The sequence below is a fragment of the Urocampus carinirostris genome, chromosome 19 (assembly GCF_059441175.1).
Source record: "Urocampus carinirostris isolate Australia breed hairy pipefish chromosome 19, RoL_Ucar_1.0, whole genome shotgun sequence".
NCBI lineage: Eukaryota > Metazoa > Chordata > Actinopteri > Syngnathiformes > Syngnathidae > Urocampus > Urocampus carinirostris.
In genome coordinates, this window is record NC_142367.1 from 2,993,058 (window position 1) to 3,009,934 (window position 16,877).

Below are 16,877 nucleotides of genomic sequence, written 5' to 3' on the forward strand. Positions count from 1 at the left end.
AGAAAAAACACCCCCTGCATAAAAATTGGTATAAGGAGCGGGGAGGTGCAAAGTTGCCCTCTAATTGCAGCAGAAGAGAGAAAACACGTCGGAGTATACAAAGTCTGATCAATGGTGGGAGATTAGATCCAGAACAGAGCCTTTGGTTTTGGGCCAAAGCGAAAGAACTACGAACGGGAGGGGCAAAATAGCTGAGGAAGGCTTTGGTTAAAAAGATTCGACACTACAGGGAAAGGAGTGTTTGGGTAGGGCGGGGTCACATGTACAACAGATAGTCAACTTGATCACATCTTGCTTAGTGACAAAGCCACAGGAGAATGGCATTTCAGGTCAATGTCAACCAAATATAATATACATTAAAAAACGCAACTAAAGTTGCTATAAAACGCACAACAAAACAGTGGACAGAATACCCGACAGAATACTGGAAAAAAATATTAGAAAAAAAATACTCGACGAAATAAATGACAATATATACAAAAAAATACATGACAAAATTAATGACAAAATTCAAGACGAAATACTCGACAAAACCCCCGCGACCCTACTGAGGATAAGCGGTGCAGATAATGGATGGATGGATGGATACTCAACAAAACAAACCAAGAAATACAGACCCAAATACAACCAAAAATACACAACAAAATACATGATCATATACTCAACAAAATACGTGCCAAAATACACAAAAAACTACACGACACGCTATACAATACATAAATGGAAAAAAGCACACACAAAAATACATCATAAAATGCACAAAAAACCTTAAGAGAAAATAAATGGCAAAATAAACAAAACATACACGACAAAGTAAATGGCCAAATATATGACAAAATAAATGAAAAAAATCAATGACAAAATACTCAAAAAAATGAACGACAAAATAAAGGACAAATGACTCGACAAAATACAGGATAAAATACATGACAATATACTTGACTAAATACACGACAAAATGTACTACAGATTACACGCCAAAATATTTGAAGATATATACAACAGAACAAAATAAATGACAAAATATAGAACAAAATACTTGATAAAATGCACGACAAATTACACAAAAAATAAGAGACGAAAAATTTACAAAATACATTCAGATTTGCACTACAACATGCACAACACAAAACATGACAGAATAATGACAAAATACAGGACAAAATACAGGACAAAAGGAATGGACTACATTGGGGGTTCAGTGTCTTGCCCAAGGGGGGGGTTTTGGGGTTTTTAAGGGTTATTGATCTATCTTCGTTATTCATTATCCATTATCCGTTATCGGTCAGTTCATAATACGCTACACTTACTCTCAGCCAAAAGGCCAAGCTAAGGTCCTAGCCCTAAAGCCTTGCTGCGATCATTGCGAATGCACCGTTCCCGGAGGTACTGCAATACCGGGCCGATGCGTGGAGTGGACAGAGCAAGCTCATATTCCATCTCCGAAATGCAAAAATCAAAGATAGTGACTTCATAGAAAGTACACAAAAGGCCAAGCTAAGGACTTAGCATCAAGGCCAAAGGCCAAGCTAAGGACCTAGCATCAAAGCCTTGCTAGGCCAAGCTAAGGACCTAGCATCAAAGCCTAAGGCCAAGCTAAGGACCTAGCAAGGACATTTACCTCAGAGTACCTGAGAAACGAACCTGCGACCTCTTTGGTCCCAAGCTGGCCGCTCTACCTCCTGAGCTACCGCCTGAACCCAAAATACATGACAAAAACATGACAAAATAAATTTATTTCTAAATGTGTGGATCAGCCCTTTATAATAATATTTACCACCACTGCATCTGAATCTTCCCGACTGGAAACACCCTGTCCCCCTCGGGTACACATGACCAGTGGCTTCAAGGGAGTCGAGTAACCGATTTGAATGTAAATCAAGGCTAAAAAGGGACGTAATGCACCAGCCAAGTCTCCTTGAACTGCTGCAATTTGATTATGAAAGAGGTTAAACAAACTTGCTCATAAATCTGTCATGTTTTTAATAGGATGGGCCATTTTGTGTCTGGCTGCCGAGCATTTTCAGAGTGCTTGATGCTAAATTGCCACCGCATCCCTTTGTTGACTAAGACAAGTCAAGGATTCCATCACTACATTTACAGAAGGCCGATTTGTCTTCAGAATTAAACACATTTATCTATCTATCTATTTAATTCGGCCATTTTTCTTCTAGAGTCCCATTTACAGAAAATGCTTTTCTCATTATTACATCAACACGACACGTATGAATGACTTAATCTGAAATATGTAGAAAAAAATATATAAAGAGATAAATAACAACTAAAACATATACAGTAGAGGAACACGTAAATTACCCAAATAAATTACACAAATGCAATTTTTTTCAAATAGTTACAAATATTGTAAATATCAGTATTTACTTATTTATTGATTGTGTTTTTATTTACCGTAAATTCCGGACTATAAACCGCCACTTTTTCCCCAAATTTTAAACCCTGCGGCTTATTCAGAGATGCGGCCAATTTATGTAATTTTTCTAAAGGGCCGCCAGCGGCGCTCGAGTATGAGAGGTAAGATTTAGACCAGTGGAATATATGTGCCGAGGAAGATCACAACTTATGAGCGTAAACATACCCTCAACATGCAAAAAGCATTAAACAAGGCTCATGACGCAGCCACTATGTCAAAAGCAAATGGGCATATTACTAGGGTGCATCGACATAAGGGAGCGTGGAACGACGTCATCATGATGAAATTTCTTTCCGATATTGTAAAAGACAACGTAGATGCCTTTCCCAAGAAGGAAGAAGCGTATAGTCCGCCGTGATCTTTTCGGTTACGGCTTTTATTTCCTTGACAGACTAATTAGCAGGTAGGCGAGCGTCTTTCCTAGTAGCGTGAGGCTACCTCCCAAAGGCACGGTTTAGGATGAAAGTTATATTATTATTATTAAAGCTTTGAAAACTCTCTCGATGTACCGTCTTTCTTTGTAAATATGTGTACAATGTATTTGCAACTGTATATTTTTGTAATGTATTTATTTGAGACACTTATTCTGCACAAGCAAATTAAAAAAGAGTGGCGGAGAAAACGCCAACGCTGATGGGAAAGTGGGGACCAGTAAAGGTGAGTTTTTGTGGACACGGCAGACAATAATGGATATATATTTTTCCCACCTTTACCTTTGGAAATATACACTTTTTTTCCTTGGATTACTATCAACGGGCACCCAGAATCTGCAGGTCTGCAACAAATTTTAAGTATCTATATCAATTTGCGTTCATTTTGGCGGCTGTGATTTTTGGACTGTGTGCTTCAATGAAGGACATTTAGTTTCAATCGCGGGACTTAAAGTTCGGCTTCGATTAATCTCCTGTTTGTTTGATGGGGGTGCATGCGGCTTATACACATGTGCGGCTTGTGTATGGACAAAATCGGTTTTTCCCTTAAAATGTGGTGGGTATGGCTTATAATCAGGTGCGCTCTATAGTCCGGAATTTACGGTAATTGTGTATTTATTTTGCTGTGCATATTTTCATGTATTTCATGGTCTATTTCATGTTGTATTTAAATTGTTTATTTTGTCGTGTATTTTGTCATGTATTTCGTCATCTTTTTTGTCGCATATTTTGTAATGGATTTATTTGGGAATTTCATTTGTTGTCCATTATGGAATGTATTGATTTCTGTATTTCGATATATATTTTGTTGTTTATATTTTCGTTCCAAAAACGCTAGTCTAATATTGATCCCAAGAGCCAAGAAGAGATCCGCAGGTTCGAGAGCGTTCTACATCCGGGCCCGGTGCTGTGGAATGCTCTTCCGGCTGAGATTCGATCTGCAACCTCAGTGTAAAATGTTTAAATCTAAGCTCAAAACACAGTTCTACTCTATACCATATGAATAATATATATTTTATGTTGATAATATGTGTATTATTTGCCCTCATGTGGGTTTTAGATGAGGGGATGGTGTCATAATAGTCTGTAACAGTAGTTAGCAATAGTCCTTGATCTGTGCAGCCCTTTGAGACTTTGTGATTAAGGGCTATACAAATAAACATGACTTGACTATTCTCGTCATGCATTTCGGTATCTATTCTGGTGTGTTTTTTGGCATGCATTTTGTAATGTCTCTCTTTTAGTATATTATTTTGTGCATTACGTCATGTATTTTTTCGTGTATTTTTTAATGCATCGTGTAATTCTTTTTTTTTTCTGTATTTCAGTGTGTGCTTTCTCGTCCATTTCGTCGTGTATTTTGTCATGTATTTTATCGTGTATTTTGCAATGTATTCATTTTGGTATTTATTTGGTTAATCATTATGTTATGCATTTATTTCTGTATTTATTTTATCACAAATCTTGTAATGCATTTTGTTGTGTATTCCGTCCTGTCTTTTATTGTGTATTTTGTAACGTTTTGGTGTATAGTGTATATGTCATTGATCTTGTTGCGTATTTCCTCTTGTATATTGTCCTGTGTTTTGTAATGTATTTGGTATCTAATTGGTTACAAGAAAGTGTTTTTCAATGATTTGGTGGGTCTAACTGGCTGAGCTTTTAACCTGTAGCTTTTTCGTTCTTCATTGATCAACCAATACGTGAAAAGTTCAGCCAAATTGACCAGCCTTCTCATTTGACATTTTGAGACAAAATACACAATAAATACATGACAAAATAAATACTGACATAAATAAATGACAAAATGCATAAATAAATGAATGCAATTCCATGTATGTTATATTTAGGTTTTACGTTTTACTAATGCGCACATTCAATTATATGGCATATGTTTGCAAGTAGCTAAAAAGCATATCAATCCAAATTGTAAGTAAAAAAAAATACAGCAACTAAAATGTTGTCTGTGTTTTATTGCATTGGGCAAAGTGCCAGCAGTTATAATGAAGGCTGCGTGGAGCAATATTTTTGTGCTCCGATACAATTGTTTTGGTGTGCCGTACCAGAACAAAGGATGTGCCGGCCTAATTCCTATGATTGTGACCACTTTGAGGGCGAACACTTACATGAGGGTTGGATTTTAACTTGTGATGATCTAATTTAGGTCTTAATGTGAAGGTTTACTAAGCACACGTTTCTGGTTTGTGACTTTCCCCTTGAATAAAGAGTACATTACCATGTACTCACACAGCCTTAATGGACTCATGTTTATATTCCATCATCCTCAATCCAGCAGTACACATATGAGCATCGATGTTGTATCTTCAACTGCACTCTATGACAAAATAATTGAGAAAATACACAAAAAAATGCACAACAAAATACATGACAGGATGCATTACAAAATACACAAGAAATAAATGACAAAATACATGACAAATACTTGAAAAAGTACACGATAAAATACTCGCTATAATGGACGACAAAATACACAACAAAATACAAGACAAATTACACGACAAACAAAACAAACAAAATATGTGGCAAAATACACAAAAAAACTTGACGAATGGCACAACAACATACAAGTAAAAATACCCGAAAAAATACATGACAAAATAAATTACGACATACACAACAAAATAGACCACACAATATACACTAAAATATCAAATAAATGACAAAATGCATGACAAACTCCAAGACAGATGCGTGACAAAATACAGGCCAAAAAAACGGCAAAACACTCGACAAAATACACAACGAAATACATGACAAAATAAATGATGAAATGCATAGCAAAAAACACGACAAATACTTGAAAAAATACCCGATAAAATACCCAACAAATTACTCAACAAAATACACAACAAATTATGTGCTAAATTACACAACACCAAAATAAATGACAAAATAGATGACAAAAACACATTCTCTACAAAGTACACGACAAATACTTGAAAAAAATACATGATAAAATACCTGACAATATATAAAAGAAAATATGAGACAAATTACATGACAAATACTTGATAAAATACACAACAAAATATGTGGAAAAATACACAACACCAAAATATCGAATAAATAACAAACTGTGACAAAATCCCCAACAGATGCTCTACAGAATAAACCACCAAATACTCGAGAAATTACACGACCAATACTTGAAAAAAAACCCCACGATAAAATACCTCAAAAATACACAACAAAATAGGAGATAAATTACACGACAAATACTAGAGAAAATACACAACAAAATATGGAAATAATAATACAACATAATACACGGCAAGATTCTTGACAAAATACACGACAAAACACATGACAAAACACACGACAAAAAACATGACACAGTAGCCTACATGACGAAATACATGACAAAATAAATGATGAAATGCATAGCAAAAAACACGACAAATACTTGAAAAAATACCCGATAAAATACCCAACAAATTACTCAACAAAATACACAACAAATTATGTGCTAAATTACACAACACCAAAATAAATGACAAAATAGATGACAAAAACACATTCTCTACAAAGTACACGACAAATACTTGAAAAAAATACATGATAAAATACCTGACAATATATAAAAGAAAATATGAGACAAATTACATGACAAATACTTGATAAAATACACAACAAAATATGTGGAAAAATACACAACACCAAAATATCGAATAAATAACAAACTGTGACAAAATCCCCAACAGATGCTCTACAGAATAAACCACCAAATACTCGAGAAATTACACGACCAATACTTGAAAAAAAAACCCCACGATAAAATACCTCAAAAATACACAACAAAATAGGAGATAAATTACACGACAAATACTAGAGAAAATACACAACAAAATATGGAAAAAAATAATACAACATAATACACGGCAAGATTCTTGACAAAATACACGACAAAACACATGACAAAACACACGACAAAAAACATGACACAGTAGCCTACATGACGAATTACATGACAAAATATATGACAAAATACTCGAAAAATTACACGAGATACACATGACAAAATAAATACTGAAATATATAACAAAATAAAGTACATAATTAATAAATATTGTAATAAATTGCATTCATATGATGTGTTTATATTCCATCATCATAAGTTGAGCAGTACACATATTAGCATCAGTATTGTGTCCTCTACTAAACTCTGCTAGATGATGAATATGCGCCTTGACATACCACAGAGCTGATTTAAAACCACTATCAGAGGTGAAAACTTACATACATATTTAATGTGGTTGGGTTGGATCCCATAACCACATGGGTTGTAGGGGCACCATTTGCTGTGATGTGTTTTGGGCAAGTACAGCTTAGTGTTGTCCATCCCTCTCAAGGCCAACAAATGTTTCAACCCAGTTTGAAACCGGGAACTTTCGCCTGTTAGGCGAATGTGCTACCCACTGCACTCCGGAAAAAAAAATACAGTTGAAAAAAAACAAACGTAGATGTATTTTTCATGAGCTGCTGTGACTTCGCTCTGGGACACCACGTTTCACTTTCAGCGAATGAAAAAAGATGCAGGGCCACCAATTTGATATTCACTCGCTTCACTTACAAGTCCACACTTGGAGATTGGTTAGGCTACCCTTTCCATTAAGTGGCAGGGTTCGGCAACAAGTGGGAGTGTAACGATTCACTGATATCAAAGTCCCGTATGTACTTCTGTTTTTAGGTCATTTTTGGGTACAATTTATCCATCAGGGTTCAGAAATCTTTTTCATGGCCAAATTTTCAATCACTTTCAAGGCCAATCTAACCTTTGTGTGTGTTGGCTTTGATGACTGAAATAAAGTCGCTGTCTTGCTGCTAGCATATACCTTTTGCTATTTTGAGCTGTTACTATCCATGATCTATGCTCTTTTTGCGTAAATGGGCTGCTATAAACTGACACAAAGTCTGCCGTTCTGCTTCAACAATGCACATGCAGCTTGGTTACATCACACTTGTTTACAGACACGGAAAGGGATCTGTAGGTGTTGGGTAATAATAGAGTTCAATACGGAAGACCAAAAAGAAAGAAATAACTGTATGTATAAAAAGCAGAAAAATGAGCCAAATTTTGACTCATTTTAATGATATTGATTACTCCGAAGCAAAGTGCATTCAATCCTTTAGTCTGATGTTTTGCCTTTTGTTTTAATTTATATTTGTGCTGGTTTTTCAGAAGATATGTTTCTAAAATTGTTTATTTTTTTGAATTTTATCATTTATTTATAGCACTGAAGAGGTAATATGTTTAATTTATATTTTATTGTTTTGCATTTTCAGAGATTGTGTTGTTGTTAGACTTTAAATGTGTACAGTGTGTAAAAAACTGTTAATATTTTAATTAATAGTTCATGTGGTGAATAATGTTTTATTATTACTAAGAATGTATGCCAAAAAATAAATCTGAGGAGCCGTTTGGGAAGCAAAATGGCTTTTCTCAGTTGAGCAAAGCTAAAAGAGCTGCTTCTCAAAAGAGAGCAGGAATTTGACAACTGATTACTCTGAAAAACCTGCAACAAATGGGGCAGCAACGCTTTACATGACAAATTAATAATAAAGAATGTAGCCACTATTGCCGTCATTTTTACGCACACCTTTTTATTTTCTTCATTTAAGAGTGTGGTCTATCGAGTCAAACTGCCAAATATGGCGATGGCAACACTTTCAAGAATGTCCAAGCACTTCACCCAAAATTTAGGGTGTTTTCCTAATCTTCAAAACACAACATTCAATTTAAGTATTTTCAAGGATTTCAATCACCTGTACTAAGCCAGGGACAATTTGGACCAATTAACCTGCTATGTATGTTTTTGGAATGTGGAAGGAGTGCCTGTGAGAAGCACACTCAGGTACGGGGAGAACATGCAACTCCGCACAGGGAGGCAGGTGGCTGGATTTGAACCCTGGACCTCTGAACTGACTAACCCGTCAGGCACTGTGCCGCACTGGTAGATTCAGTATAACACAATAAGTGAAAATCGGAACAGTCTGGGGTGGCGGAGTTTGTGACATTAGTTGGGCGACCCCTCTTACTCATTCCCTGGTATATCCCGAACCCAGTCATGCTTTAATTTACTCAACCTCAACTTGTTATAGCTGGACTTTCCAATCTCAAAGTTACTCTGACGACAGAAGCAGGTAAAACACTGACTTGGGGTTCTCACAGCTCAGGGCAAGTAAAATTCAAGACTTTTTAAGACTTTTGAAATTAAATTTAAGACCGAGTTGACAAAAAAGCACAATTGAAATAAATCAAACACAAAAAAAAACCCACAAAACTTTTTTGCACACAATACATTGTGCCTCGTACACATTACTTGGCACATCTCTTAGCCATGGCAAAAAATGTTAGTCAGACAGCCACTTCTCATTGAATGTACACCTTCTCATAGTCCAAAGTAAACGTATCTTTCTGAAGTTGCTATGTGTATTTTGGGTAGACCTAAAACATGTGTCTCTTCTAAAAGGCCCGACTGAAATCACATAACTGTATTGATAGTTCCAATATTGTGCTCACGGGATGTTGCCACAAAAAACAAATATAAATCACATTAATGTATTCAAATTTTTAAGAAAGATCACAATCGGATTTGAGATATTTTATTGCAAATTGATTTAGAACAGTTAATTCAATATCTTTTATGACCTTTCAATGATCCGCGGGAACCCTGCTTGCTGACTGTACGTAAAGCTACAATGTAATCCTGCATTTTCGAAAACGCGGAAATCAATATTTTATCACTGACACGTTTTATTAATCGGGCAGAGATCGATTAACACTGAGAAAATGAAAAATAAAGTTACAATACAACCTCTCATACTTTTGTTGGTTTACTTATCATACAGTTATGAGCTCAGCCACACAAATAAGACAGGGAAAATTAATACATTTGAAAATTACATTTAAGACTTGTAAGCAAAATGTAATACCTTTTCAAGGCCTTAATTTGCAGTTATTAAATTAAGACTTTTGCAAGTCTTTAAGCTTCATCCGATCTGACCGTTCACAAAGACTGTGAGCATCACTTGGAACAATGGTGATCCACATTAATTCCCAAGTGTGGCAACCGAATCATTAGCAAACAAACCTGAATTAAGTTACATTTTGAGTTTCTGGCAATGAGAATTTATTTTTCACATTCAATGACTTGACTAAAGTAATATTGGAAAGTTTGTACTTTTACAAGATTGACTTGATATATTTGGAAATTTTTATTGATATAATAACTGTTAATTATTAATATATGGACAAAAGCAACAAAACCAATTTGTAGAACCTTTTGGGAGCTGAGCCAAGTGAGTTGTTTTTTTTTCTTTTTTTTTGAAAAACTACTGACTTTACCTAACTTTGTGCAACTTGTACTTCAAAATAGCACATTTAAAACACCGGCTAGGGAACCCGTGTTGTTTTTACCTTCATGCACTGTAAGTTTGGCAGAATTTTCTACTGAATTAGCAATTTCGAGCCTTAACTTTTATGCGCTGGATAGATTTTGAAAAGGTCTGGGCAGTGCGCAATTGCGAATGGGTGCAGCTTAGAGGGAACATTTGATACAATGTTCTATACTTTTGTTAGTTTACTTACAAATTAGCAAAATGAATGGGCTCAATGGATTCCGGATGGGCCAAATCAAATTGAACGGCCTATTCTATTTGAACATGTATATTTTAAAAGTTTTTAAAGTGTAATAACAGTGTTATTACTATGTTTTTACCATGAATGTGAATTTTGGACCTACACAAGGCATATCCTTGTTGTTAACGATTATGGGCCCATCCGATATGAACTTGCCAGTACCGGGTGGGTGTGGGGGGGGCGGAGTCCCCCCACAGAACCAAGTAAAAAAATGACAGAAAAAACTCTCTGGGTTAAAAATTTTATGCTAACTCATAATGCTAACAACTGGGGTTATATATACATGACGGGATCATCTGCCAGATCAATCACAACTCTTACAATTGCCGCGGGAATTGTCTAGTGTTTACTTAAAATCCCGCTGAATAAAATTTCAATTCGCTTCTCCTTCAAGGTTTTTTACAGTACCATGACGAATTATACATCAAAAATTCCAGCTCGACCGGGAGTATCCGGCTATGTTCTGGGTTACCGATATCCGTCACCACGACGACATAACTGACAATTTAAAAACCCAGAACTTCCCATTCATTTTGAATGGGACCATCTCAAATGAACTTTCCAGTACCAGGGGGGGTGTGGGGTGTCAGAGTCCCCCCACAGAACCAAGTAAAGTTTACAAATAAAGCTTTCCCAGTTAATAACTTTATGTTTTATCCCGGGATCATCTTCCAGATCAATCACAACTCTTACAATTGCCGCAGGAATTGTCTAGTTGTACAGTTATTATCTCTATCAAGAGGATAGGACAGGAGAAAAGTAATACATCTGAGAATTAAATTCGAGACTTTCAAGGCCTTCTTTTGCGTAATTAAATTTAAGATTTTTTTCAAAAATGTTGAGACCCCGCAGAAACCCTGAGAGGTCACACTTCAAAATAGGGATTTCTCTGAAAGGTGAAAGATTTTCATGCCTGAATATCATTACTGCTTGTTTTCTATGAATTTCAAGTTTTGAGGATGTATTTCTGAGACACACGCCAAGTACCACCCGCCGCGTGTTTACTTGCTACGGAGCCTCCTCACTGGGAGGAAACGCTCACACTGGTGACGTTGTCACATGTCACTGCAACAACGCCATGCATTTCGGGTTTGAAAATGCAGAAACGTGACGGCCTCGTGCGAGCAAACGCCCGGAGTGCGGCTGAGCTGCCGGCCGCCCACCGTTCCTCACGTCTCTTTGAATAGCTGCCAGTTGTACTGCTACTCGGGTACGCAATTGTTTTTTGCCGTGGGGAAAAACATAGAAAAACTGATATGCATAACACATTTTTTGTGGGAATGAACTAAAATGTTATTTGTTGTCAGTTTGCAAATCACAATAAAAGTGTTTTTGTCCTCTGGTGATTAGCCGAAATGTTTGTGTCTAAAAACGCAGATTACTTAAAGAACACATAATTCATTAATTCGTTCAATGCCAGATGTTTCTCTCAAATGGGAAGAGCCAGTGTCAGATTTTTTCCATTATGACTTATTTTTGAAAGTCTACAAAAAATTTAGTTCTGTAGCTAAATAGCAGGGGTTGGAAACCATTTTGACTCAAAGAGCTATAAAAGCAAATTATTTAGATTTTTGGAAAGAGCCACACCGTTAATTTTAAGACAAAAATTCAACAAAACTGTTAAACCCGCTCTCAAGAAAAACATATTTTTCAGCACCTTTTATTTCACCGTGTGACAATTGAGGATGTGATCAAATCTATGAAATAATAATAATGCCAGCGCTTGTGTCCAATATAATACACCATTTAAAACTGGTCTTCTCCCACAGATACTTAAGAGTGTTAAGGCTCATTTTAACTATAAGTTTTGTCCTAAATAATAGTTTCAAAACATGGTGCAGGCAAAGTTACTTTGTAAAAATGTCACAAAATATTGCAAACAAGTATACCAACGTATTTACCTTTTAGTGCAGACCGCGCTGGAAGGAGTGCACACGTCCTGTGTAAAACTCCGCTCATACGTACCGCCCACCCATTCAAATTGCTCTAAGGTGCTTTTGCAAAGCTTCTGGGTGTTTAAAAAATGTTATGTGGCTCCTCATCATAAAGTGTCACAACAATGAACATAGATTATTTTTTGAGCTTTGTTGGGGTGACACCTTAACTGTAAATTGTAGTTTAAATTCTGTGCGATAGATACTGGACTGAACCCCCATTAGAGTTGGTAACCTCTGGCTTTTGCAAGTGTGACAAACACATACAATGTTAATAACACATTGTCTGTTAGTGTAGGTTCTGTTTTATCTCTGAGCCATATGCACGCATGAAAACTTTCTAGCACCTGATGTTTCCTTTGAAATGATCGCACAATTTTGGTCACCATTGTGATCGCGTTCTGTTGCAGGAAAAGTCATCCCTCTCTTTGTCATATTATTAGAAAGAAAGAAGCTCAAAGTGTTTACTGTCAGTACTCATTTGTATCTTGGCAACTCTGACCACACTGCTTCAGTACGCCTTTACTTCCCATACACACTTCACTTGCTTGACACAGGAAGCAAGACCAAGAAGCAGGGGCTTCCTCGATTCTTGGACAAAAATCTGATCCAAGAAACTCCTGGTGATTTTTCATACGGAAATCATTTCCAGAGGCTTGCTACTTACTGATGAGCTTCGCCAAACCCTTTGCAATAGTTTTTTTAAGTAAAACAAGATTAACGCTTTTTTACGTTCAAGCAGTAAATGAGTTAAATGGAGAAGTTGGGTCAAGTTGACGCATTGCCAATTTTAAGAAAGACAACTGGTTGCAACAGCCTGGGAGTCACAAACGTTTTAATCTGGCCCGCCAATTGAAACAATATACTATGAGTTAATGACTTTAAGATGCACTTAAAAACCCCAAATGGCCTGAAATGTGAAAGTGTGCCTTATAATCAAGTGTGCTTTATTTACCACAGAATACGGAGGATAAGATTGCAAATGCATACAGTATTTATAAGTGTGCGTTACCACAAAATATTTCATGGTGCCATATTTGAGCAGGGATTGACCACTCGATAAACATCACTGGCCCAAATAGCAATACAATGTATGCAACAGGATTAGAACCTGGGTGTGGTGGTAAGGGCGCTGACACCTCACCAATAGACCACTATCACAGATAAGGACAAAAAGGCATTAGAGGTTATCTCATTATCACACTATTTTGACTCACTTAGCCAGAAGTACTGAATTGCATAGTACATTCTAATAGGTTAAACAGTCTTTCCAAGTCTTCACCTGGGCGTAAGAATGCACAATACAAATCAGTGTTTTTGGCACTGTGCGTAAAAATAGTATGATAATGACATAAGAACTAATGCTTTTTCATACGTCATCCGTACCCGTGGTTTGACTTCAGTTGCAAATAATGTGCGATTTTATTGTGCAATACTTATCAACTAATTGAAAATTGCATTATATGCTGTAAGTGTATAAAGAGCCCAACAGTTATACATGAATAAACATGGTTGCTTGTCACTGTGGTCTTAATTTTATGCACTTTATATATGAGAAACATATGACAAAAGAATAATTTTTGGGGAGCCACTAATCTGTTGGCCCTTATAGTGCTGAAAATACAATACATTGAACTAAAATACATGTAAACAAGTAATTTTAATGAAAGTCTGTTGTTGTTTTGTTGCCATTGTTATTCATAGTGTTCCCTCATGTGCGCCCATAAAAACTTTTTTTCATGAAACATTAATGTGTATTACGCTGAGGGCCAACATTTAAATAGGTGGTTACATTTTTCTGCAATTCCTATTTTTTATGATATAATCATATGGTTTATGAAAATATTATATTTATATTATTATTTGCAAAGAGAAAAAAATCACTCCTAACTCCTATTGGATTTTGAGTTTTTTAATGCAATGGTCAAATATGGTGCCTAAAAAGGGAAATATAATATTACTTTGTTTTAATTACTTTTATTTTAGGTACCTACTAATAAATACAAAGATTTATTTATACATTTCATGTATTTTAAAACCATTTTATGAAATGGTCAACATTTTTAAACTATTTACTGTACCTTCAAGCAGCTCTTTAACGGCATGTACTCGTACAATATTTTCAGATTTCGCTTATCATTTCCTTCTTGTCTTAATTATTGTTGTCCATTTTTTTCACATTTCATTCCCTTTATCACTTACTTTCTTCCAGAAAAAAAGGAAATAAAACAATCAAACTCACAATAAAATGGGATGTGTTTCTTCCTAAACACAATAGGGAACAGGAAGAAGAGAGCAAGCGAGCCATTATCGCCATCTACTGTGTATTTGACCCCTTGCTTTTTCTTTTTATTTGGATTAATTGCCAAGGTGACTTTTGGGTCCCAACCGACTACTTGAGAAACACTTTTTTAAGCCAATGCGGCCCGCGACTCAAAAGGTTTCGCCAACCGCTGGGTTAAAGCTTATATAAGACATATCTTGCCTGGTCTAATCTTTATAATTTGCATTTACGATATGATTGATTTTTGCCTTTTTATATCAACCGTTTTATTTCTATAAGCGTGGACTTAATGTTATTTTGACATTGTCATGCTATTAAAAACTTATATCTGATGCCACCCAAAACAAAAACAAACAGACTCAGAGACAGTTTCTTCCCCAGAGCCATTACCACCCTAAACAAACACCGCACAAAAAACTGAAAAACTCTTGCAAAATCACTACCTCATACGAACGTAAATGATACTCACGTCTATGTTTCTTGCACAATGTTGACTGCACTATGTTTACTGCTCACCTTGCACAATGTTGACTATCTTTTTTTGCACTATGATGACTTTTGCACCAAATGCATATGTTGACTATTTTTTGCACTATGATGACTATTTTTGCACCAAATGCATATTGCACAAACCCTTACGATACCAAACTGTATGTAACATCCTACATGCCGGCCTTTTGTTGCGTAAATTTTGTGTAAATTATAACTATAACCTTATCCTCCTTTTTTTATAACCTTATCTTCTCTGTTCCTTTATCTTCTTGGGTTTTTTACCTTACTGTGAATGTGTGAAACTGGAGTGTCATGCCAAATTCCGTTGTCACAATACTATTTTAACCCATTTTGTAACAATGACAACAAAGGTATATTCTATTCTATTCTATTCTGAACTGTTTTTTTTTATTCTTTTACTGTCTCGTTAGTTTAGTTCCCTTGATGACATATGTGGGTGTTGGAGAGGAAAGTACTTCTTCATTTTTTTATTCCTGGCATGGTCCTGTGAGGATTACATTGGCTAAGCCCTTATCACTCAGGAAATTCACTGAAAAGTGCTCAGAGTAGAAAATCAAAGGCAAGTACTATTCTTTTCAACTTTCTCCCTAGAGAAAACTTATTTCATCTTAGCCATTCCACTTTTGGTCTTGCTGGAATTTTTCACGCAGGAAATGTAAATGCAGGTGATTGGGACTGCGAGGGATGGTGGGTGGAAGGTGGAGGCTTTGCTACATGAATGTGAATGTGACTTACCAAGACGGAGAGAAAGATTTTGGCACTGAATTGAGCGAATACGGTTGGAATAAAATGTTTTCGTCACTTAATCTTTTAGCATTACATATTCAGTTGTCAGATATAGGTAGGGAAAATAATAAGTACCTATACAGGGTTCCCAGAGGATTTTCCATTAAAATGTAAAACTTTTAAAGACCTTTTAAGACCAATTCCATTAAATTAAAGAACAATCTTGTTGTGACAGACCAATATTCCTGATGCTACCTGGTGGCGCAACAGAACTTTAAAGGGATTATAAAAGACCTTTATTTTCAATAAGGCATAAATTTAGTCTTTAAAACGACCAATTTGGGTCATATCATTGAGAGAGTTGATGTTACCGTTGAAAAACAGACAGTGATTGTAGTCAACAGCGATTGCATAGCACTCAATTCTGTTTGGAGAATTTGGATCTTTAATTACCATGTAGCTGGGGGCCAAGTGACTGTTTTGTCCGAGTTGCATTCTTTGATCATCGAAAGCTGCGTAGGGTAAGTTTACATGCCGCCATATACAGTGTGCGTATCTTTTTTGCCTACACCCCTTTGCAATTATTATAATAATTCCCAGATAGCTCTTCCATAATTTCCGGGCTAAAGATTCCAGTTTTGCTTGGTCCAGGTTAGCCCCTTTAGCAGCTAGTTTGCAGGCCTGCTGTCAAGTCAAGTCATGTTTATTTGTATATCCCTTAATCACAAGGAGTCTCAAAGAGTTGCACAAACCACAGATTACTGCAAACCACAGACTATGCTGTGTGCCCATTGTTTTTTTTACCCGGCTGGATACGTGTTTGTTGCCATCACTGTTTTTTGTTGTAGGGTCCCGGGTAGCAAGGCTGCTTACTGCATGTTTTCAGTCAGCCATTCTT

At 36.1% G+C, this 16,877-nt stretch overlaps 1 protein-coding gene and 1 pseudogene across 2 annotated transcripts in view; both read right to left on the reverse strand.

Moving 5' to 3' along the window:
• The window catches only part of LOC148346898 (adenosine kinase-like), a 288,745-nt gene that overhangs the window by 107,113 nt on the left and 164,755 nt on the right, over positions 1–16,877 (reverse strand). The gene's annotated exons all lie outside the window — the stretch shown is intronic.
• Positions 1,365–1,533, reverse strand: LOC148346899 (U2 spliceosomal RNA; annotated as a pseudogene).